This window comes from Pagrus pagrus (assembly GCF_965226575.1).
Source record: "Pagrus pagrus genome assembly, chromosome: 3".
Lineage (NCBI taxonomy): Eukaryota > Metazoa > Chordata > Actinopteri > Spariformes > Sparidae > Pagrus > Pagrus pagrus.
This window is the reverse complement of record NC_140187.1, coordinates 9559841-9584141: the sequence shown is the minus strand read 5'-3', so window position 1 is coordinate 9584141 and position 24301 is coordinate 9559841. Positions and strand designations below refer to the sequence as shown.

At 40.8% G+C, this 24301-nt stretch overlaps 1 protein-coding gene across 2 annotated transcripts in view; it reads left to right on the top strand.

Annotated features, from left to right (window-relative positions):
• Positions 1-24301, top strand: part of slc16a1a (solute carrier family 16 member 1a) — a 128824-nt gene that overhangs the window by 67797 nt on the left and 36726 nt on the right. Inside the window, exon 1 of one of the 2 annotated variants that reach the window (XM_084348385.1) lies at positions 22742-22836. The exons of the other annotated variant lie outside the window; for it this stretch is intronic. The gene's annotated coding sequence lies outside the window, so the exon portion shown is untranslated. Of the gene's footprint in view, positions 1-22741; positions 22837-24301 lie in introns of those variants that run through there. 2 annotated transcript variants of the gene reach the window in all.

The window sequence follows — 24301 nt, the reverse complement described above, 5'->3', positions numbered from 1 at the left end:
CATTACCACTTAGAAGTTCATTGTATTACATTTCAGTACTGTAACTGACTAAATATACTTAGTTACCTCCCCTCGCTGGTACTGAGCTACAACATACAGGTGTTATTGCTATTAATGCCTCACTTATCCTAAAGTCTGCATATATTATTCTATGATACAGACCTACGGGTATTAAACAGAATCATTTTTCACAGAAATGTGTCAGGAAATTGCAAATGAAGGAACCGTGCCAATCTCTCTACCTGCTGCGGTGCTGCCAGTTCGTGTGAGTGTGGCTGTAAAAATGCTATTTTAAGGATACTCAGACACAGATTTATCTGCATCCGCTGGGGATGCAATAATCTCTACTAATTTCAAGATAAATCAGTAATTACATCAAAAGTGCGCATTCCCAAGTGGGCACATGTTAGTGCATTCTCTAAATTTATTGAAGTGATTTCAAAGAGGCAGCTTCCTGAGTCTGACATAAAAACACTGGATGGTAATTTGAGGAATAATTACAGGAATGCCTTTTTTATGTGTTTATAATTGGGTTTACACACTTCAGGATTTAGACATGGTCTTAGCAGTTCTTTGAAACTTTAAAACTTTTTTGCATGGGTTGCCAAACATTTCTAGGCATTTTACTTTTATAACACAGTTTAGCTATGAATTAAAATAACATGGCTTGTAAATTTTGAAGAACATAGCTTTAATGATAATAAAGTTATTTACTGTTTATTAGAGTTTTTTCAGACTTAAATTTTATCTATATTTTTTCAACACAGCTTATTGTATCTTATGGTATATATTGAACATGGGCTACTGTAACTTAAGTACAACAATTAGTCAGTAATCAAGAATCACAGACACTGTCTTGTGGTCATTGTAGTTTTAAGCATTGTCCTTGGCCCTGTTTTACAGTGAAAGCCTAAAAATTGGTTTTAAATCTTAAATGTTTCTCTAAAAACTTAAATACTCATGACTGAATAACCAAAAAGCTGATTTAATGTTTGTGGTAAAACATCCTTAGGAATTATTTAGGGTTTTAACTATAATAAACAAAAGAGTTGCTTGCTCGCTAGTTTGCTGACTTCCTTCCTCAGTCTCTGACATATCATCAGATGTTTCTCAAGTCTTTTTCCCTGAAGTCACAGCAACTAGAGGAAGTAAATGAAACGTACCGTTACCTTGATGGTGTACCATCCCTCCTGAGTGATCTGACCACAAGTGGACACCTCCAACTTCGTCAGATCACACCTGATCACTTGTGATTGGATCTTATTTTCCCACTCTATGTGCAAATGAACATATACATCACTTGGACAAGCGGTCGTGGTGTTTTTTTGACACATAGAAAGAGATAACTTCATGTATGACATTAACAAGAATGCCCAAATTATTAAGAATTTGTCATAGACAGTGTTTCACAAAGTTTGTATTGTGTCTTCTACCTCAAGAACTCATAAAACCGAGCAACAAAAAAAAAAAAATGTTAATTCAGTATCAAGTAAGAAATCAGTTGAAAGAAGTTGCTAAATGTTGCTATGATACACTGTAGACACAGAAGCAGACAGGCTGGTACAGCGATGACGCAACAAACTGACAGTTTTTACAAGGAAATAAACAACTTGAAAGTGCCACTTTGGTTTGTAAGCAATTTTCATGGACATTTATTCGCTATTTTCTCATAATGTATAGGCCAAAGATTAATCAAACAATCGACAAAATAAGATCAGTTGATGATGAAAATAATCTTAGCTGCAGCCCTTTCAGTCTATTACTGTGCAACTTGGTCTGCTGACATCTCTCTCTGCCTGGAAAAAGAAAGCCATCAAATAAGAATTCCAGCCTGTCTACCTGCAAATCTCCCTCCATCTGTGGATTAGATTTAAGTCCTCCAAAATCTTGGGCTGGTGCTACATCAGAGGATGTGCGGTGCCGGGGAAGTTACGTAACTCATTAAGACCTCACTGCTCTCTCCTGGGCTGGTTCTTCATCCCTCTAAACTTGCAGCCTTTGAGCAAATAAAGCCATATAAGAGGGTTGAAATATAAGACACCCGCAAACTCTGTAAAACTTTCTGATCTAACAGCTTGAATTCAACTTGAGGGCAGCCCATTTGAACCGCGTCATTAAGCATCATTATTCCCATTGTTCTGCTTTCTAATCAGCGGTGTTATTCACCATCCCACGCAGTATAGTTTAACAATTATACGGGAAATGATAGGACACAGTTGGTAATGTTTTTAATTACAAGCACTAAATTATAACACCCAGGTCTGGAACAACATAATGAAATATAATTCTAACTCTGAGACGGCTGGTTGGACAAGTTCTTTTGGAGAGGTTTGATTAATTTTGTTACATTTCTGCATATTTTCAGTGCCACGATCCACCTCTTTTAGTCTTTCTTTTCTAATATCCCCTTTGTCCTTCAGGAGGATCGTGGGCTCAGGCTTCCATTACCTGTCTTTCATACAGCACATTAGAACAACATTGCTATGATTGGCATTCTGCATTAGCAATCCCCTCCCTAGCCCTTTTCCTATTGTCATTCCACAGCAGCGCTGGGCTGCAATGTTCTCCCTCAGTCTCTCTGAACTGCCATGACAACGTGCTGGAAAAGCCTGACGAAGCCCGAAGGCCTCCTCAGTCAAGAGGGCTCTGCTCGCCTCTGCAGATGACTGCACTGTTTCATTTATTTTCATGAAGGAAAACAAAAGGCAAGATTGAACAGGGGATAAGGCAGCCCAGCTAAACACGCCTGAGAGACTGACCCCACATACTGTAGTCGGCAGCACACAATTTGCCACAGGATTCTGTGCTGTCCAGAGCAGAAATGATAGAAATATTTCAGCATGGGTTTAATTACAGCCCCTGCTCTGGGTACTGAAATAATGTTGGAGCTTGCAGCTTGATGTTTATATGCTAGACTTGCGAAACCTCTTGATGCAGATCAAAAAAGCAGTTCATCTCTATGTCCGGTAACATATTATATCATTGGCATATGATTAAATGCTGCAGTTTTTGTTGGTATTAAGAGAATCAGGACACTATTTTTGGGACGTGTGCTTATTTGCTCTCTTGCTGAGAGTTAGATGGAAAGATTGAAGCCTCTCTCATGTGTGTCCTGTAAATATGTTAGCTTAGATTAGCACAAAGACTTGAACTAGAGGGAAAACAGCGAGCCTGGATCTATATTATATTGTAGTACAAGTGTAAAAATGGCAAGTTGTCACCACAGTGATGTTGCCAGAAAACCAGCGGGGACTCCAGCCTTGTTTTCTGTTTGTGTACGAATTAAACAGACAAGATAAACATGTTAATTAATCAAATCTTGAGGGACTGTTTGGGCTGATTTTCTTTTATCTACCCATATACCTCTAGTATTCATTCAAAGCTAAGCTTACTTCCTTCTCATCTTGCTCTCTGCATTTATATATTCCAATCATATGGAAAACCAATCCCTTTACACCAGTGGAGGTCAGCAAAAACAAGAGTTTCAGCCGCTTTTAAGTGCCTTGTTAATGAACAGCCAGAAGGGTGGGAATGTTTACTTGACCTGAATGACTTACAAAATCAATATGGAGCATGAGCGAGAAGATTGGCTATTTCTATATAGTTATTATATTCTTAATGCCTGTCACCAGGTAGTCTTACTGACTTCGGTTTGAATAGTCGTAGAATTAAATCTATTTTTCATGGCGGCTTGGTGAGGATGGATTGAGGAGTCTGAGGAAAGAAGAAATGTGGTGGTATGTTCATAGTAATTCCCTGTCCTCTCTGCAAACTTAGAAAAAGAAATTCACCTTAGTATTTCTATTGTACGTCTAACACCTCACAAAATAAAACAAAATATATTTATAAAACATTTCCCCGTGATGTTGGCAGTCAGCTCTCCTTTGGAAGCCTCCAACCATCGTTCATTGATGCCCACTTCTTTATGCTTTGAAAGTGCTGCATCTGCCAGACCATCAGAAGGAAGCGTGCCGAGGAGGCCTCTCCTCTCAGAGATCCCTCGCTGCTTTGATGCCTCATTAAACCTGCGGCCAATAAGACACAAAGAGAGGTGGAGAGATTACTGATGCAACATATCTGAGTTTCTAGCTGGATGAGGCCCTTCAGGGCACTGGAGGAAAGTCAGCCGCTCGGTCTGGAGAAAAACTTTCATGCACAACCATAACTTTGTATCTGAGACTCGCTCTTCAGCATCTTTGGTGGTGGTGATGTGTTTATTTTATTCTTTCTGTGATGAAAAATGTGTGACCTTTCCATTTGTTTTTATTAGCTGCATCATAACTCCCTAGAAATATATTACAACAAGGTTAGCCAATCTAAAAGTAATGAAAGTTTCCTCCGGTAAAATATTTGGGTGACTTAAATATATTAAAAAAAAACAACCTATAAAGTGAAATTTCCTTCAAAGCATCTTATTTGCATGTACAAGCAGTCTTTAAGATTTTGTTAAAGCTAATTTGTGCTTTTATTTGTCTTGTATGAACAAGGTTAGGAGCAGAATCAGTTATGAGCCGAATTAGCACATCCTCACTACATATTTCATTCATTATGCACCTTTAATCAGCTGTTCTGCTCAGATATCTCATAATTCATTCACTGAGGTTTTACTGTGCAACAAAAATGTCCACTTTACTTGAATATAAAATGAACCTGAGTGTGATTAAAATAAGCGAGGGGAAGAAGAGATGAGAGGCGCAGAGGATGTCTGGCTGTTACTGTCGATAATCTTGGGGATATGATTGTGGATGTGCTTTTAGCCAATGTGTACCCTCTGCCTCAACCTTGCCCGGAGCAAGTGTAGAGTTAGGGCAGCATGCCTGAGGCCTGGCCATGTCTGAGTGATTAGATAAAGCAGGAGAGGCCAAGCGGTGGAAGCCACAGCCAAGTTTATGCTGCACTGACCACTCTGAGACCGGCAGCATGCTGTCACCACTTTTATTCATTCACAACACTTTTAAAGGAAATAAACACAGCAAGCGACCATGCTGATTCGTGTAAACCTTTTCAGTACTGATTAATTCTCCAAAACGAAACATTTTTGCTCATTTGTGACACTCGTCATGCCTCAACCATGAGCTATGACAGAACAGCTGGCTGGGGGACACTGTTCTATATTTCATGCTGCGTAAGTGCAGCTTTTTTCTCTCCCCTGCTTTATGGTAATGAGATTCACTGAGGTGTCAAATACTGCTCTGGGCGTATTCCCATCTCCCAGTTCAGGTCAGAAGAGACCAATGCTTCGACAGTTGCAGATGTAGCCATATCATGTCTGACATGACAGCGAGGTTTGAAAACGCTGCGGCAAAAACAGTGTGGCCTTTTTCTACACAAACAGGATGTCCTTTAAAGACCTGATTGCAGCATAACCTGAAAACAGACCCTAATTTAAATGAGACATATTTTCATACGCACATGAATCCATTACAGCCATGTTATCTATCCATCCATTAAATCAAACCCCCAGGTGCTCAAATGCATTTGGGGAAAATGTGGAAAAATTGGTGAAACAACAACAGTGTGAGGTTCTGTTGCGAGCCCCGTTTCATTTTTCTCTCTGACTGTCGAGCAGAGACGAATGTTTTTCATGTTATTCACACTGCACCAAACCAGCAGTTGTGGACCTTGGAGTTGTCCACAGTGGAAGCTCACAGGTTTCCTCTCTTCCCTATCAGATGGTTTCCGTTCAAATCTTTGAAAATAGGCACGCGAGTACGGTGACAGCGCTGTGCATGTGTGGTGTCAAACCCCAGATGTATGCAAAATCCCGTATCTCATGTGCAGATACATACGAATAGTCACGATTTTCCTTGGAGAAAAGAAGCTTATGGGAAAAGTAAGCTTGAAGAATATAAGAATAGCTTCTTTTTTTCTCTTTTCCCTACAACAATTCATGAAAAATGGATAACCAGGTGAATAATCCTTCTGGAAAAACGTGTGCAGATACGAATCACAGCAAGTATGAATGCACAATATGATGACAATTCTGCAAAACAACATTTGTTACGCAGATGCGCAGCCATTTCCGAGCTAATTGACAAGTTATAATGATAGAAAGTAATTTCTCTGAATTCCAGCCAAAGTGCCTCCACGCTCTGATGCCCACAGGAAAAGCACCATCTGTACCACATTCCATAAACATTTTGCCATTTTCATTTTTAGACAAATGTGTTCTTGATGAGCAGGTTTTGTTTCATTATCTGCCTTAATGAGTCAAAGGTTTTGTCCCACAGCTTTACTGACATGTTTCTCGCAGGCTGTTGGTTCTGTTTTGTAGTGGAAAAATATATAAATTATAATAGCGCTGTGAGGCTTTCTGTGAGTGTGATTGATGGCTTTGTGAGCGTTTTACATCGTCGGGATATGAAGTGGAGGTCTTTTCTCATAAAGTGAAAGAAATTAGCCCTATAGGAACCCAAGCCTATCCAATCCCAGGTCTTTTATTTTGCAAATGCTTCTTGGATTATGTTTCTCTGAGGTAGCTACGTTCTTTTTAATCCCCTTACCTCGGTCTCTGGCAGATGTTTGCTTAATTTTGGCTTGCATGGTAGTAATTTATTTCTTGTAGAAGCCTTAATAGCACAGAGCAGGTAAACAACAACTGCCGCTGAAACGGTAAACATGAGCTGATATAAGGTATAAACGAGGATCAGTAATCAGACTCTAACTGGAACGCTCACCTCTGTATTTATACTGTCCTGTATGTGTGGCCATGTATGTTTGTCATTGCATGCCATTGTGCCCTCTCAGCCCCCCTGGGAACAGCATAGGCCGGACAACGCTCCCTCGACTTCACAGATGGAGTTTGCAATTGGATACCCCCAGTGAATAATCTTCTCATTACTTATCATGATGAACTGTGGCATGCAAATATCAATAAGGGACTGTGGTGAAGCAATCCAATTAAGGCCTAAAACCAGGAGTCTCATTAGTGCTGAGTCTCTGATAATGCAAATGACACCCTACTTGTAATCAACCTTGAATATAAATGGCCCCGGCAAATCCACCACTACAGGTGATTTTGTCTACCTGGATGTGATTAAAGACTCGAGTCAACACTGCTCTGTTTGAGATTTTGGAATAGAAATTAGCATTTTCTTCCCTTTGTGTGGATACAGTGGCCAGAAAATGATGCCGTAGAGAAAAATGTGGTTGAAATCTCAGCTGTCATCAGTGGATATCAACTGCTGTGTTGCTCGTTATATTACGTGCTTTGCATGAAGCCTCTGGCTGCAGACATTTTGTACACACAAGTATAGGGGTAAATCACAAGTTTTATCACTATATATGATATAATATTGATTCTTTGAAGAACGATGCGAGATCACTGATATCACAAAGTCTGCCACACCATGATTTTGATTCGATTCAATTCAGCATCCTGCAAATGATCTGAGACAATCTCATCTGCCCAGCTAACACAGTTACAGAAGAAGCTCACCGCCGCTTTCTTTTCTGCTTTTTCTGCAGTACAGTTTACTTTCAACTGACTCCACAAACACATACAAAACGTGGCTTAACAACAAGAAATTTTAACGGGAGTACAGACTCAGTGCTAACTGTCTAGGAGACAAATCAATTCTTTTCTTGCTAGTCACCATCATTATGTTAAGCTTCTGGCATTTTACACTGCATAAATTAGCCTAGCAGCCAGCAGCCTTTTCCTCTAATTTTGGCTTAACAGATTGCATGTATAGTGTAAACTTTTACTTATATACAACTGGCTCAAGTCAGTACAACTCCCAGCAGTACATCATGGTTTAATTTCAGCCTGAATGTGCATTTTTTTGCCTGCATTGTTGAAACAGAACAGCTAATATTGTCGTAGTGAGAGCAACAAGTTAGCGGACTGCCGGGTGAGATGGCCTGTTTGTCTGTTGACCCTTCTTCTCTCCAAAATCCGAAATTATTTCCACAGTGTTGATTTATTCCTGAGAGCGGAGTAAATATCAACATAATCTAGTTCTTGGCTTCTTTCCATTTTCATCATGGCGCTAGCACTGTTTGAATCTTTAGAAAGGACGTGTGCTTGAACAGACTACTTTGCATCAATGGTATTGGATCATTGATCATTGAATTGATATATTGATCCAGATTGATAGATCGTTGCACCTCCACACAAGCTTATGTCACTCAAGTATTCTTGGCTCATATGCACATGGCAACAACAATATGGTAAAGGTTGTGGAAATATTGTAGTTATGGCATATAAAGTATTATTAAGATTAGACAGCGCTTCACAAAATTACATTTAAAATGTTTTAACACCGCACACAATGCAGTAAAATACCGTTTCCACTGTCACATTCGTCAAAGAATAGTAGGGAATATAAGACAATCAATATTTAATTAGTACATCATTTTTATCGACATTTATGTCACATTTGTGTCAGTTATTCCCAGCTGGATTAAACATTGATTCCTTATAATATAATTAATAATTTAACAACACATGGACTCAGATAAGATCAGAAAAATAGATGGTTTAACCTGTCTACCTGGCCAGAATAATCCATCTAAGTTTATTTAAGGTTAAAATTTAAATTTGAGCCCATTATGAGTTGATGAACAAGCTACTGTAGCTGTGAGTGGTGACATGATCTAATCTCATGCCAGTCTCATTTGTAGTTTACTGTTGTATAACATCTCCCAACAGCCCTTAGCAGCACACTGTTACTGTCTATAGCACAATATAAAAAATATTCGAGGGCTTTATAAACTTTCTAGGGCTGCAGATATCCTTGAATTATACAGAAAAAAACTAAAAACAAGCACACCATCACTGAAGTAAGGCAGAGTCAACTGCTAAAACTGGGCATGTGCTTTGAGTGGAGGTAGATTTCCTTTCTTCCTTGTCCTGAGATCGACTCCTTGAGGCAAAACAAAAAACCTAGAAGACCAACAATGACACCGGGTACAGAGCTGTGACGGAGGAGCTTGCCAAATTAACCTAACTCTGGGTGGGTGCTGCTGCCATGTAGCCAGGGGAAAGATGGAGGGAGCTCATTGTGGCCTTATGACCCCCACAGGGAACAAACAGTATCAAGTAAATAAGTAGTAAGGTATGGCAAACACTATAGGGAAGACTGCTAAGTGCAGAATTGTCCAATATAAGAGTAATTCCTGGACTACATCCTCCATTTAGATGAAATAGGCTTCTTTAAACTGCAACAGGGTTAACACCTGCTCGCTTTAAGGGTCAGCAAACACTTTGTGATCACAGCAAACACCCCTGTATTCACATCTAAAGCAGTGCCCCTTTGAAAAAACATGGCTTTTAATGTCTCTTCAATCTTCGTCGGCTTTGAAATTGTTAATGAATACTTCTTATTGAGTTGCAACGCAGTGGAGAGGATGGGTCAGCACAAGCAGCCTATCATCAGAGAGGCAAGAGAGACATGATGCAACAAAAATGCAACCTGACAGAGAAATCCCTCTGAGGCGTCCAAGTCTGCCTACTGCTCCCTGTGGTCATTTCACATCGGCTGTGGGGGCCCCTCGTAGCTTCAGGCTCATAGACACACATGAGGGTTTGTTTCAGTACTGTTTACAATTACGGTAAATTGTCGACATGTTATACATACAGTACAGTCTTAAAGGAACAGTCCATCCACAAATGAAAAGTCAGTCATTATTTACTCACCCACAGGCCAATAGAGAGTTGGGTGAAGTTTTGTAGTCAGGGAGCACAGCAGTTCTTCTACACACCTGAATTAAATAGGGGCTTGTTTAAAAGAACAAAACCAACAAAAACAAATAACATATAATGCCTCCATACAGCTTGTCCGACGTAATCCAAGTCTCTGGAAAAGCCGAAATCTTCACTGTAGCCAATAAACTACCCGTCTGAGCACGCAAACTCAAACGGTCATATGGGGCTCAGTTCCCAACACTAATCAAACGAGATATATCATGTAATGCCCCTTTCACAACGGACAAAATAGCCAATAACAGCCTCTAACATTTGGCTTTTGTATTCAGTGTGAATGTGAAGAATCGGCATCTACTCCTGCTGATTCTGCAGGAGTCACGGTTTTTTATCCCCTCCGGCTTCTATAGGCTTTGATGAAAACATAACACCGGGGTGGACACCGTCTTGTCAGGTGTGATAATATGACGTGTATTGAGGTCTGATAGAAGTAAGACTGCTTGCACGTTTATATTTTTAAAAAAGTAAAATGTGTTAAAAAAGTAACTGTTATTATTAGTGGCTTCTGTGCCTGTCAGCTGCCTGCTTGGTACTGTGCATGTGCAAGTCTCAACAGAGAAAGAAGCGAGATAGTTTCCGTTATCAGCTCCAGAAAAAACTGTGTCTAATTCAGAATGTTATTTACTTTTCAAAACCCATTTTAAGGTCTTCTGGATGTAGTCTGGTATATGATCTGCTGCCTTCTACTGTTCCCTGCATTTCTGGTGCATTTGTGATGATGAATGTGACACACGAGGAAAAAAAATCTCATTGCAATGTGAAAAACCTTCTTATATGTGCTAATTTTGGTATGAAAGTGGTTTTAGTGAGCTTTTGAGGTGGTGGTGATACCTTCTGTTAACTTTGGACGGAACCAGGCAGGTTGTTTCCAGTGTTTATGCTAAGCTAAGTTAGCCGGCTGCTGGCTGTAGCTTCATATTTAGCCTACAGACAAAAGAGGGCATCAATGTCTGTGGACAGATTGTTGTCATCAAAATGAAGGCCAGGTTCGAAGATGGATGTGGTCCGAGCGAGGGAGCCCCTGGCTTACATTTGCTTTGATGCAGTCACCAAACTTTAAAGGTGTGTAGCTGATATCAAAATGAGGAGATGAAGAACTCCAAGGTGCGTGTGAACCGACCCTTGAGTACTGATTACAAATGTAAAAATGTTGCAATGACTTCTGAGTAGTCACTGGTTGGCGCAAGATAGTCTCTAGTTGATTTATCTCAACTACTAATTTCTGCTATTGTGTTTTTATTTCTCAAGAATTGGTAAAGAGAAATTGTGTACATAAGCCCTGATCTTCTTTCTGTTGGATGATCACAGTCTGTGTAGTACAGAAAAGGTCAATCTCAATTCATGCCGGTCATGTTTTTCTACATTCTGAGTATCTTCAGAAAACTTAGCCTCACTATCTGCAGTATTTGGCCTCTGGCTATCGGGCTGCCAAGTCCGCTCAGCAATAAGAGAACATTTCTCGAATCTCCCTGGTTTTCTTTGTCATCTGCTGGATCTTCTTGCCTTTACACAGGTCTCAGCAGAAGAACAACTTCTCAAGCGTGTTTGATTTTGTCAGGCCCAGTCTGGCAATGCAGGCTTGCGTAAGGTGAAGCTGTCCAAGATTTGGCAAGGGTACAATCAGAGAGCTGCCCTGCCAGCAGCCAATGGGAGCTCAGTTCAAGATGGAGAAAAAGCCGATGAACTGGAAGAAAAGTCATTTTTAACAACATTCCACTCAGAGATTTCACATCAGCAGAGATTGCCAAATCCAACTTCTCCACTCTTGATTTCACAGTTTTATTTGGAGGGAGAAACAGAAGGAGAAAACATGTTCACCAGTGGCAGAGGTACATTTGATGTCTTTTGCCTGTTATATTGGAAAGTCTCACCTCAGCTGCCCTCCCTGAGTTTGAATCACACACCCTGTGTATAATTGTAATAAAACAAACGTTTGAGGGACCACAACTGTGTGAGAAATAACATCACGGTAATAGCTCCATGTGTTGCACCATTACAGCAATTTTCAAAGCACTTTAAATCTGCAGTACTTCAAATTATAGCTACCTTCTTTCATAACTGCAGAATCACCATCTGGTTAGACACCAGCATTATATCACTTTAGAAAATATATGCTGCGGTTTCATAGACTCTCTTGTCACACATGAATCAGACCTTTAAAAAATAGTGACTGATTAGACCAACCGAAAGTTACATGTTGCGAAAGTTATCATCTGTAATCGATTTCAGCATTAATGTGCCGAGTTTGACTTAAGAAAGGGAGAATCACAATATGAGATCAAAATAATTAGATTAAATTAACAATTTTTCATTAATATACTCATGAATCTGCCTCGTTTCCTGCACTGGTCAAACTAATGTTCAAGCTCAAAGGATACAATTTATACATCACATATTCTGTGCATGTGTAAGACTGAATGAAATTAAATTAAACCCCCAGGGCTAAATGCAATAAAAACAGTAGTATCGATAATCAGGTATGTCATGTATGCTAGCTGCCTGGAGCCTTCACGGAGTTAAATAAATCATACAGACGTGGGTAAATGGTTAACTATTTGCCAGCTAATTATTTTGCTCTAAATAGGCGTTTATAATTAGAATCTGAAATAGAGCACTCAGGGAACACTCAGTTTGGACGAGTGCAGATTGTTAGCTAGCGCTACAGACTATCAATAACTTTCAGCAGTGTAAGTTAGCTCTTAAGTTAATAGCCTCCAACAAGCGTATAAAGTTAACGAGTATCTAATGGACCAACTTATTGTGTTGTTTTTGGTCTGAGTCTAATCAGAAGAGCAGTCGTTCTGATTTTGGTTATTCTTGAATTCATAAATTAGAGATTTGATACACCGTAAGATAGTTGAATCTCAATGAAACTTTTATCTCCTTCCTGTATCTTAATTTGTTTGAACCGATTAAAGTATTGCTGTATCGATAAGCAGTATCAGTAAGTTCAGTAGTACTGTAAAAATGTATACCCCTCCCTACACATGATACTGTCCTGTTTCCTGTTGGAGTCGATCTAATGTTAAAGGATACAGTATATGCATCTAATATTTACAGGAAACACACAAAAAAATCTTTAATCTTTCACTGAAATAAGGCACAAAGTGCAATATGCGTACATTGGACAGGAATACATTAATGCTAAAAACAGAATACCTTTCTTCTCTAATACATTTTCATGTCATTCAGCAGCTTTAGAAAAGTGGCTGTAAATTATTCTTTATAGTAAAACTTGATGTTCTGTGATGTGCTCCAGCTGTGAACCTTTCAATGCATGTAAGAAGTAAAATGGAGCTCATTAGCAGGATGGAGGAAGAGGGATTTGTGTAAGCTCCCTATATAATATAGGGGTTAACTCCTCAATTTACTCCATGTGATACAACCTGTGATTCTAGCATGACGCATACTAATGGTAGAGCAAATTTCTAAGTAATTTGAGGAAATATCTCCTTTGATTTCAGGCAGCGGTAGACAAAAGCAAGCTTCCCGCTTTCTAGCTGTGAAACTGGAGATTTTGCCGGCTGAAATGACAGCTGAGATGATTAAACTGTCTGAGTTGGATGAATGCTCTCACTCTCTGGCGGACTTTGTTCAGTGTTTCCAACCAGTTAATTTTAAAGTGGGACTCTTGTAAAAGAGGTCTTAAATGTGCACTTGATGGCTACATGTGAGATAAGAGACTGGAGCTAAAGCTTCAAGTCCCAGGCAAAAACCCAGGGTCAGATTGTTGTTCGGAAGTGTCATTATTGAAAAGGATCCCTACAGAGTTAACAAATAGTATACCCTTTTTGGCTATGTTCAGACTAGAGACAGACTGGAGGAAGTTTTAGGAAGTCTCGACAGCCAAAAACCACACCTGCTGGTGGTTTGAAATGTGATTTCAAATCGGATTTCTACAGATCTGTTCACTTCAGATTTCAAAGTGTCTTTTGTGTCACTTGCAGCGCATCAAACAACAGCAATGTCAAATCCAGAGAGACGGAAGTGAATCAGAGCGGCTGAGCAGAATCCAGCAGCAACAGTCTGTGGAGTCACGCTGAAATAAACTCGCTGCTCTGCGACTTGACAATGTGATTGTTTGGAGAGCGACGTGATGGGTCTTGCCTCCGTGTTGGAAAGCAACAACAGCATACGGAGTTGCTGACGCCTACGTTGGTGACCATAGCAACCCATGCAGATATGTTGGTGATGTCTGGACCCAAAAATCCGATCTGCTCACTTGCAAATAATAGTCCGGGCACTTGTCTTTCAGATTTGATGGTGAAACAAATCTGTTTTGACTGCAGTCTGAACATTTGTTTGTCTGACCAGAAACCAGCCATTGTTCGGCGCAAAGCCACCAGACTCCATTGACAAAAACAGTAATTTTACGTCGCAGAACGTGTTTCTGGTCTACCTCTGCCTCGATCAGTTAGTTTGCTTGCATTATTGTGTGAATCCGGTGTTTTAATGGGTTAGTTTGGATCCAAACTATCGACGTCACCAATTCAAAAACATTTTGTTCCTATCAGTCTAAACCTATTTAGACACCAGAATATGTAATAAACTACAGCCCAGGTTTGAAAATACTGGAATTACCCTTAGAATGTGAATATATAACACTTTGTCATAAATGTTTCACGTCATGGTTAAGTCATTTTTCTCCTCCTCCAGCTCCTCCCTTCTTATTTGTCTCCTTTCACATAGCACTCAATGTACATGGTGTGAATCCATTTAACCATTACAACTCTGAAGAGGATTTTCTGTGACAGCTCAGTCGCTTTAATCTGACTTAAGTTATAGGCGGGCACCTATAGAGGTGGCCATTTTTTCACCGAGCTTCCTCTCAAGCTCAGTCGGCTTACAATCATTAATATGATAGTGGGCTGAGACTCTGAAAAGCTTTGAGCAGCCTTGAAGAAAATCCAATTATGATCTTTGATTCCTCTCCAGAAACAGATTACCTATCTCACTAATGACATTTTCCTTCCCATTCATGCCCTCTTTAAATGAGACGATTGAGAGACTGCGTGGGTGTTCCAAATGTGCAGGGGTGGTGATGACTATCTATTCCTTACAGGTCTATCAGATGGACAGCTCGCATTATGTATAAATGCTTTTCTTGAGATTCCCAGCTGCGTGAGATGAACTTCATGAGGATTATTTGAAACCCCTCCATATATTAAGTGAGGGCAAGAGGGGACAAGAGGATTTTTTTTCTTGCTGCAAGGATTTTTAATTCAAGTGAAAAGAAGGCAGACTGACATCCGCAGAGATTTTTATTTACAATTACGGGGCCCTTCATCAGCTGTAGCAGAGTGGGCATGGTCTGTTAGCTTCATGCAGGTCTCTGTAGATGAAACTAGTTAAAAAGAGCTGAAATTGAAGTTGTAGCATAATTTACCCACTCCTGAAAATATCCTTAATATTATGGCACTATCGCACCAAAGCTAAACTTTTCCACAATGTCAGCTTTTAAACTATTGCCATTGTGTTCGTATCCATTACATTTGTCTTCCCTTTTTCCCCTGGAATAAAAAAGTTTCACTGTCTTTTAGGTGATGAATAATTCATAACCTTACAGCTTACTACAGCTATTAAGCATTTCAAAGCCCTGAGGGCATCGCACTAATAATTAGATCCTGGAAAGCTGTCTTTACAGTGATCATACTGGGATCAAATACTGCAGAGTTTGCAAATAAGAGTGTGTGCATTTTTGTGTGTTCGCTGTGCTGTGTGCTGGTAGCACCAGGGGGAATGTAACTAAGTACATTTATTCAAGTATTTGCTTTTTCTGCTACTTTATACTTCCACGTCACTACATTTTGGAGGCAATTATTGTACTTTTTACTTCACTGCATTTATTGGATAACTTTACTTTAACTCTAAGTTACTAGTTACTTTGTACATTACATACTGCATCAGAGATAAAGTAGTGTATTTTTAAGCTGATTTATTTTATTGACAAAACAAAAACACTCTAATTCACACATCTAACTATAAAGCAACGATTCTGTTTGTTTGTTTGTTTGTTTGTTTGTTTGTTTGTTTGATGTTATTCACATATTTCGAGAACCATTCATACGATCGACTTCACACTTGGCAGGTCTGTTGCTGTTGACCCCAGGATGTGCAGTGTCAAATTTGGTGCAGTTTGGACAAGCAACACGTTCAATATTCAGTTACATTTTGAATAAACAGCGAACCGCTCTGTGCAGCAGTAGGAGTGTGTCCTCAGCACTCTGGCTTCGTGGATCTGCCGCCTGAAGCTGGGCTCACACGTGATCCCTCTCGCGTGATCTCGTGGGTAAGCAGATGTAAACAAAATGGATTTTAGCGTGGTGCAACAACTTGCTGTAGTAATGTGTTGCAGTGAGAAATCAAAACCAAAGCAGAAGGCTGAATGAGTCTGGTCGAGTGGGGAGACGCGGTCAACACAGGTTTTCTATTTTTCAGTGAGGACTGGAGCTGAGATTTCAAGTTTCTGTCAACTCTAGTATGCTAACAAACGGTAGCCTCAAGGGTTAGGATGTTTACCGTTGCTTGGCAGCACCATCAGCTGCTCCGATGTACCGATGTAATCATCCAGGTTTTAAATAGTAAATGTCAAACATATTTAATATTACCGGGTTGGCCCTGATGAGTCTACCTGATGAGGTGCAGTGTGCAGGGGATTGGACATTACAAATTTGGGGGATTTTTTAAAAAACAACATCCCTGAAAGTACTAAACCTCCAGGATTTTTTAAAGTTTTCTGTCTGTCTTGTGGGATTTCATATCTTATGACATGATGCTGCTGGAGGATAGCATGTCAGTCACTATGTAATACACCAAAGTGTAAGCACAGCACCTGCACAAATATTCCTGCCAGTGTATCTCTGATACTACCTCCAAAGCTCTGGCATTATTATGGGCACATTGGCACTCAGGTGGAGTCCTCGCTGCCAACCATTAGAGCTCCACACCTGAGGCTAAGTGAGCAGCAGTAACACAGGCCCCAAAAGAACCAGCTCAGCTTTGCTATGTTGTTGTTGCTCTTTTTTTTCTCCTCTTTTTTTTTTTTTGCCTTCAGATGAGATGGAATGAGGGCTTCTATTTTATTCAAGGGCTTTCTTTTTGTTAATGTGCATCATAATGTGTAAACATGAGTGTTGCAGCACATAGAGCTTAGCGTATATCTCTGTTGATTTCTCACAGTAAATGTCAGTAGTGTTTAATCTTAACTGCTGAATCTTTTAGAGCTTTCCTTGATCCAGCAGTTTTTCTAAGGATGAACACGGAGGCATGTTAGTTGGATCTCCACGGAGAGAAGCAGAGCGATGGTCAGATGGGAAGATGGACAGATCGACGGGCAGAGGGCACGGTTGACTCCTCTTTTCTTCCTTGTCTCGAATGATCAGAATCTTCATTGGAATTCGGGAACATACACGGCCGGGTAGTTAGCATGTCTCCAAGGTTAACATTTTTGATGCAAGACTGAGGGATTCAGAGAAGTGCTCCTTTGAAGTGTCTTGTTGGAGTCAGAAGGGAGGCTGCGAGGCTGTTGAAGACTGTCTACGATATTGACATTAAAACTCAACACATAGAATGATGCCAATTGAAATTTCATAGTGTTCCCTTCGGGAAGCTGGGGAGTTGGGCATGCCAGTGTGAGATGAATAATGAAACTTCCCTCGCTTTGCTCATTTTTTATTTAATGTGGAACTCTCCTTTGTTGCTCCCTGAAGCTCCACGGGAGCCGATGTGCACGTAATACAGTTGTAGAGTCAAAAGAAAAGAGTCAAGTTCTTATTTTATATACGCATGAAATTGGGCACAAAGGTTAAATGATTATGAAGAGTCTTTTTTTGTGGACTGATGGATCACTGCTGGCTTTCACTGTTGTTTGTGATCACATGGTGAATGTGTAAAACGGGCTTCTGTAATGAATTAGGCGTCGTTTAAAATACTCTCGGATTGACAAAGGTGCCTTGAGCTGTAATTGAGTCGTACCGTTGAATGCACAAGCAAAATGTGGCATGTGGCAAACCCCCCTCTGGTCTTCTCGTATGTTCAAAAGTGATCACATGTGCGTCCCACTTAGTTCATCAGGACTTAACAGCTGTGATGTCATTTATCTGAATTAACTGTAGGGAGGCTGTATTTGCCACAACAGGTACATCATCTGGCCAGCTCAATGAAAGCTTTAAAGGAGACATAAGCTCATTTTCAGAATCATCATTTTATTTTTGGTTACTACTAGAATAAGTTTACATGCTAAAGCAAAAAACACATTCGTTTTCTCATTCTGTCCAGTGCTGCAGCTCTGTATTTCACTCTTTGTCTGAAACGCTGTTTAAGCTCCTGTCTCCTTAAGGCCCCCTCTCCTGAATACCAAGTCTGCTCTGATTGGTCAGCTCACACACGCCTGCTGAATTAATTCTTCTGTGGCAAACTGGCCGATATGCTTAAATTAAGCAAATGTATGACTTGGAGACATAGTATGATGTCACAAAGTCACAGAATTTAAGGCGGGACTACTGACGAGGCGTTTCAGGATCAGTGTTTTCTGTGGGAGAGAGGAACTTCATCTGGCGTGGACTTTGATCTTTTTCACTTTCAAGATCTTTTACATGGGAAGATAACGAGATATGAATGTCTAGGGATAAAGAGCGGTTGGAACACCTGTTTTGTTTTGACACTTAAGCAACATATAACCACTGTATCAACCATCTTTTACTATTATGTTTGTCATTACTCTGGTTTTGCATTTATGGTTTCATTTTGTAATTTTGTGTGTCTCATGTTTCGTGTGTTGCTTTTCATTTCCTCCTATTGTGTAATTTTTCCTCCTGTGTCCTTGTTTCCCACACCTGCTCTGCATTTCCCTCTATAGCCTTTCCCTCCTTTCTGTGTCTTCAGCTTTTCGAGCTCATCTCCCCCTTCCCTGTTTCTAGTGTTTTTCCATTTATTTGCCTCACCTGCGTTGCTCCACCTCATTCCACCTGCACCTCATCCCCTCATTGGTTGTGTGTGTATATAGTCTTTGTGCTCCCTCTTGTCTTTGTCAGTTCATCCTGTGTTCTCCTGTGTTCCTTCTTGTGTAATCCTCCTGTGTGGTTCCCTGCGTGTTTCACCGCATGGTTCACCTGAGCCTGTTCACTCCAGTGCCTTCCAGTGTTCTCCAGCTTCTCCCCGTTTTACCCCGTGTTATGTTTCTGTTTTTTTCGTTCCTCTTGTTTTTACTTAGTTGTACTTAGTACTTTTTGTATTACATGGTTTCTGGATTTCTGGCTTTTCATTAAAATCTTATTTTCAGTTCCTTATCCTGCCTGCCTTCCATGTGTTTCTGCGTTTGGCTCCTCACCTTTTCACGAAGTGTAACAGAATGAACTGACCAATAATGGACCCAGCAGACGAATTACTCGAGTTGATTCAGCATTTAGTGGTTTCAGGACATGTGAGCGAGTCCCAATTATGTTGGTCTTAAAGTGTCTGTTAGCAACCCACCTACGAGCCTCTCGTCATCCTGACTCCCTGACATCTGGCTCCCTGGTCTGCTGTTCTTCAGGTGCTCGTCTTCACCCCTGCCCAGTGCTCCTGAGCCAACCCTGCCCAGCGCCCCAGCTCCGGCTTCGGCGGTCCAGCTAACACCTAACAGTGGTTCTCAGTTGGTGGTCTGGTCGACATCTGCCAGTGGGTGGTTCACCATCCACAGTCCGGCAGACCAACAAGATCTGGCCAACATCCCCCAGTGGTTCCCAGCCTCCCTCTCATCCTCCAGTAGGCTTGGCTTCTGCCTTCGCAGCTGGCCTCCTGCTAAGCCTCCGAAAGGCTTCTGCCTTCACTGCAGGCCTAACGTTAGGCCTCCAGAAGGCTTCTGCCTTCGCAGCTGGCCTCCTGCTAAGCCTCCGAAAGGCTTCTGCCTTCACTGCAGGCCTAATGTTAGGCCTCCAGAGGGCCTCTGCCCTTGGTCACGGCCTCCCGCTTGGGGCCTCCTGGTCAGCCCCCAGACTGACTCTGCTACCTGGCTTCACAAACCCTAACAATCTCAGTATCACTATGCGATCACATGGAGGTGGTTATCAGCTCGATAAGTCAACCCAGGTCTTCCACATCTAGCCATGAGTGTGTTTGCACAATAGGTGAAATTTTGCCGTATATGATCAATTATAAAGTCTATAAGACTATGATATAATATTGCACAAATAGACAAAGTTAAACACATAATCCAGGCTAAAAGCAACAAAGTTCAACCTGCCAAAAACAGTAAGAACAGCAGACAAAAGATTACTGACTGTGTGAATGTTTATTATTACAAATGTATTATTTGCTTATGATATATTACTGCCCTATTATTAAGGTAGGAGTAGACTATAATGACATCTGTGTATTACATTAGGTCTAAATCACTCTTCCAGCTGCACCCCCCCTCGATGTTGGGAGTAAATAAAATATAAATATTGAAACAAACTTTCATATCTTACAGCAAGAATAAGGCTTTAGTGCTTCAATGTGTCTCTGTTGTCAGAGGATATCGGTATACAGAAGCATCACAAAATAGCTTTGACATTGCTGCTTGCAGCCAACAGGAAAAAATGAAACGAAGAAGACAGGAGGGCCCCTCCTACACAGGAGTACACCTCACGATCTGGGCAGCGAGCTCCATGAGACGTTCTATTTATGATAATGCCATTTTCCAGAGAACTGATTTGTTGGACGCCGATGCTTTCATACATATTGATCTGTTATCTTGAATGCAACTTGCTCCGGAGCAGGTTGGATGTGCAGCATAAGTTACTAGGCGATGTACCCTGGTAAGACGTTAACCACCGTCGTAACCCTGAAACCACAGGGTCGCCTCTCTAACCACAAATACAGATTTCTAGTACCGGCCTCCGTTCAACGCCTGGAGCTCTTTGCCACGTTCCCCATTCCTGAGCAGTTTTTGTTGTGTGGCAGGGTGCATACTCCTGACGAGGGTGGCAACTGCCATCATCAGGAAGTGCTGTTGCCATGAGGGGGTGTAGTTGATCTGCAACAGTGTTTGGGTGGGTGGTGCATGTCAAGAGGCAGCCATATGAATGCCAGGACTCAGGGTTTCGCAGCACAGTATTGCATTGTAAAGAGATGATCAGTGTTATTCACTTCACCTGTGAGTCCTTTAAATGTTATTCTGATAATTGTATATTTTATGTTATGTTCCCGGGTTCAGCCGCGACCAATACATTGTTGGCAATAAGTTAACTATAAAACAACACCAGCATTATTCTTAAACGGAGGCATTTATACATCTTTAACGATACACTGTGGCTTTGTAATAAAAACCCTCTTCTGAGATCACGATCTCATTTAGCCCTCATGGGAGTTTTTTTTGTTTATCACCGAGATATAACCTGGGATGTAGCCTGGACGGAGCACGGCTAAACCTCCTGCTAAAGTGTACAAGCTCTTTGCAGAATTAGAAGCCAGGCTGCAGCTCCCGTACAAGGCTGATATCCAGCCAGTGATGTACGATACTAATATCTATCCAGACAAAATGGCACATTTGTTGTTTTTCATTCCTCTGTGAGCAATAGTTGTCGGCTTTATGCATTCAGGCAGTGATACTGGGACTCAACACAACAAGACTTTTTAAACATCTGTTGTTTTCCATTTGTCAGAAACACCTGCCCTACCTGCTCCCCTCTCATCCGCCATTCTCTCTCTGTCACTACGTCTCCTCTGTTCTTTTTGCCTGAGTCATCTGGTAGTGTTACAGAGCAGCCTCCAGGGACTCTGTGCCCACCTCTGAATCATAGCTCACCTCCCGAAAGGTTAATAACGTAATGAAAAGTCAAGGGCGTCTGTTTGAGCCGTGCCACAGCCGAGTGCTGTGGAGGCAAAAAAGCGGGAGAGAAAAGTGCCAGGGTGGTGTATTGGATTTTGATTTAAGTAAACAAAGGTGCTCACCTACTTCAAACCTGCGGAAGGAGTGATGTTTAAAGCAGTGGTGCTTGGAGATTTGAGCTTTTGGCTTTTTTTTATGAGATCATGAGGTCAAGGGGCAAGAGGGCTGTTTGTGTCTCCCATTATGATATTGTCGTAAGTCGAAGTATTTGATGGCAGGGGAGATGGTGTGTGCTTCCAAATATTAAGAAGAATAGGGTTGCAGGCCAGGCCGTCAAAAGAAAAATGATTCCCGTAACCTTTCGTGATAAGAATTGAATCTTCTGCTCTGTCTGCTGCAGACTTACTGTACTTCTGTGCACGGCGTGACATCTCGGCTCATTTTTCTTTTCATTAAAAAGAAGTGATCTCCCAAAAGAAGAACGGCTGCTCGCACATTTAAGAAAAGTTGGTATTAATTTCAAGGCCTTGTTCATGAGGTTTCCTCCGAGAGTAAAAACGGTCCACCTGTGAGACTGTAGAATCAGTGAGTCATGCTAATTAGCAATTACATCCACAATCACCCATGTTAATTCACTTAGGAGGAGGTCAGCGTAATTCATTCTCATCTCCAGAAACTAGGACTGACATTAAATTAATGCACCTAAAATAAGTAGCATTTAAGAAGCAGTCTCCCACTCACGGGGGCTGCCACGGGCACACACAGTTATCTCTGTACCATTGGATTCTTTCATTCAGTCCCTAGCCACACACACACACCCACAGACACACACAGACAGACACACACACACACACACACACACACACACACACACACACGCTTTCTGTTTGAATCCTTAGCTCTCTCAGGTTCTCTTGTCACGGAAATCTAATTTCTCCTCAGAACAAAGATCCAATCTCTGTCTAACACACATGTCAACCCTTGGACAAATGTCTTGTGGGAGAGCTTACTTGATTTTCCGCTTGTCTCTTCTCAAACGACATCTTGTGCCTGCACAGTTACAACTTTTGGCATGTACATCAAATTCTGTCTCCAGCAGAGGAGATATTCACTCTTATGAGTGATGTGAAAAAGTCAGATAGCATCAAGTAAACTACAGATTGACCAGTGCTGGATATTTGAGGTCAATTCAGTTATTGATATTTGGACTTTTTTTTTTTTTATACAGAACCAGTTCCAAGCAAGGTGGCATTCAAACCTCATATCCAGTTAAAATCCAGACTTAAGGGCCATCCACACCAAGAATGATCCCTGTAACCATAACGATAATGATAACGACGTAAGTATTCACACTGATGAACGATACATTTCTGTAGACATTAGCACCAAGCAGGTGCTGCGTGCTTCAGCTGATTCGGCTGCTTCGGAAAATGGATTTTGAGGCACTGTTAATGGTGTACGTTGCACAGAGAAATATACAAATCAACCCCAGAAGGAAATGGTTTCATGAAATTCTTCAAAGATTAACGGAGTTCAGAGAATCCAACACTCACGTCAACAGTCAACATCAGTTACCTGCCGATCGTCAAAGAAGAAATCAGACAAATTGAACTTCATAGAGTCATTCAGCACCAAAGTCCATTGTCTCAGGTAAAAAGACAATTTTTCAGCTTAATATACATTATATAAGCGTTAAATATGTTTTTTAAGTAACCAAGACTGAGTTAATAGACTACACCATCTGAAAGGTGTCTTCTAAACGCCCTAGTTACATACAAGAGGTAGAAATCATTATTATAAGCTCTCCTGCAATGTTATTTTGGAGAACAATGTCCTCAAAATTAAGCTTACTGATGGCCCTGTAAATTCAGATGGATTTTGATTGGCTGTCAGTGTTTCTATCCAGATCCAGATGATATTGTTCGATGCTGTCATTGTCGTTATCATTGTGGTGTGGACTCAAATCAATTTGGTTTAACGTACACTGAAGTTTTTTTTTATATTCAACAGCTATCTGATTGAGCTGAGATGCATGAAGAGTAAAATGGGTCCAAATCCTGAGCAGGACATTTAACATTTAACAAAAAGAGCTGTCCGTTTGCACTTGTGGACAAACTACTGTGAACTGACACTGTTTTGAAAACTACTGTACATCCAATATATGTCTGCCAGGTTTTCACTGATATATTGCCTGATTTATCAGTGTAGCGCTCATGCAAACATGATGCAAAGGAATATCATTTACAGTATTTACAAATGAATAGCTAACAATACCCATCAACATTAAGCATTATGATTTAAGAGAAGAATACATTTTCCTATTCTAAGATGTAGATGGACTCATAGCACATTTTATTTGCATAAAGAGCGGGACACACCTCAGGGAACCTTAAAACAAATTCAAATGAAAATATCTTTGGGGAAACAGAGCACCTACTAATGTCTATTCTGTGGCCAAACGTAATTGCAACGGGCAATTAAGAATACATTTCAGAGACAAAAGGACAGCACGCAATCCATCACAATGTTCAGATGCCCTATCAAGAGATTACTTGATAAGTTGCCCTGCCTAATCTAGTTAACATGGTAATTTTTCAGATTTAACGATTCATTTCCTCTACAAAGTCCTGACTGTGGACACTCTTCTTCTAAATGGGAGAGCCAGCCGCATTGATTGTATTGAAATAGTTCCTCTTGTTGTTGTTGTTGTCATTGTGAGTGTATTGTGTCTGGGAACACAGCTCGTTAATACCCATTCTAAAATATAATTCCACTTTTTACACAATCATTATAATGATTTATAC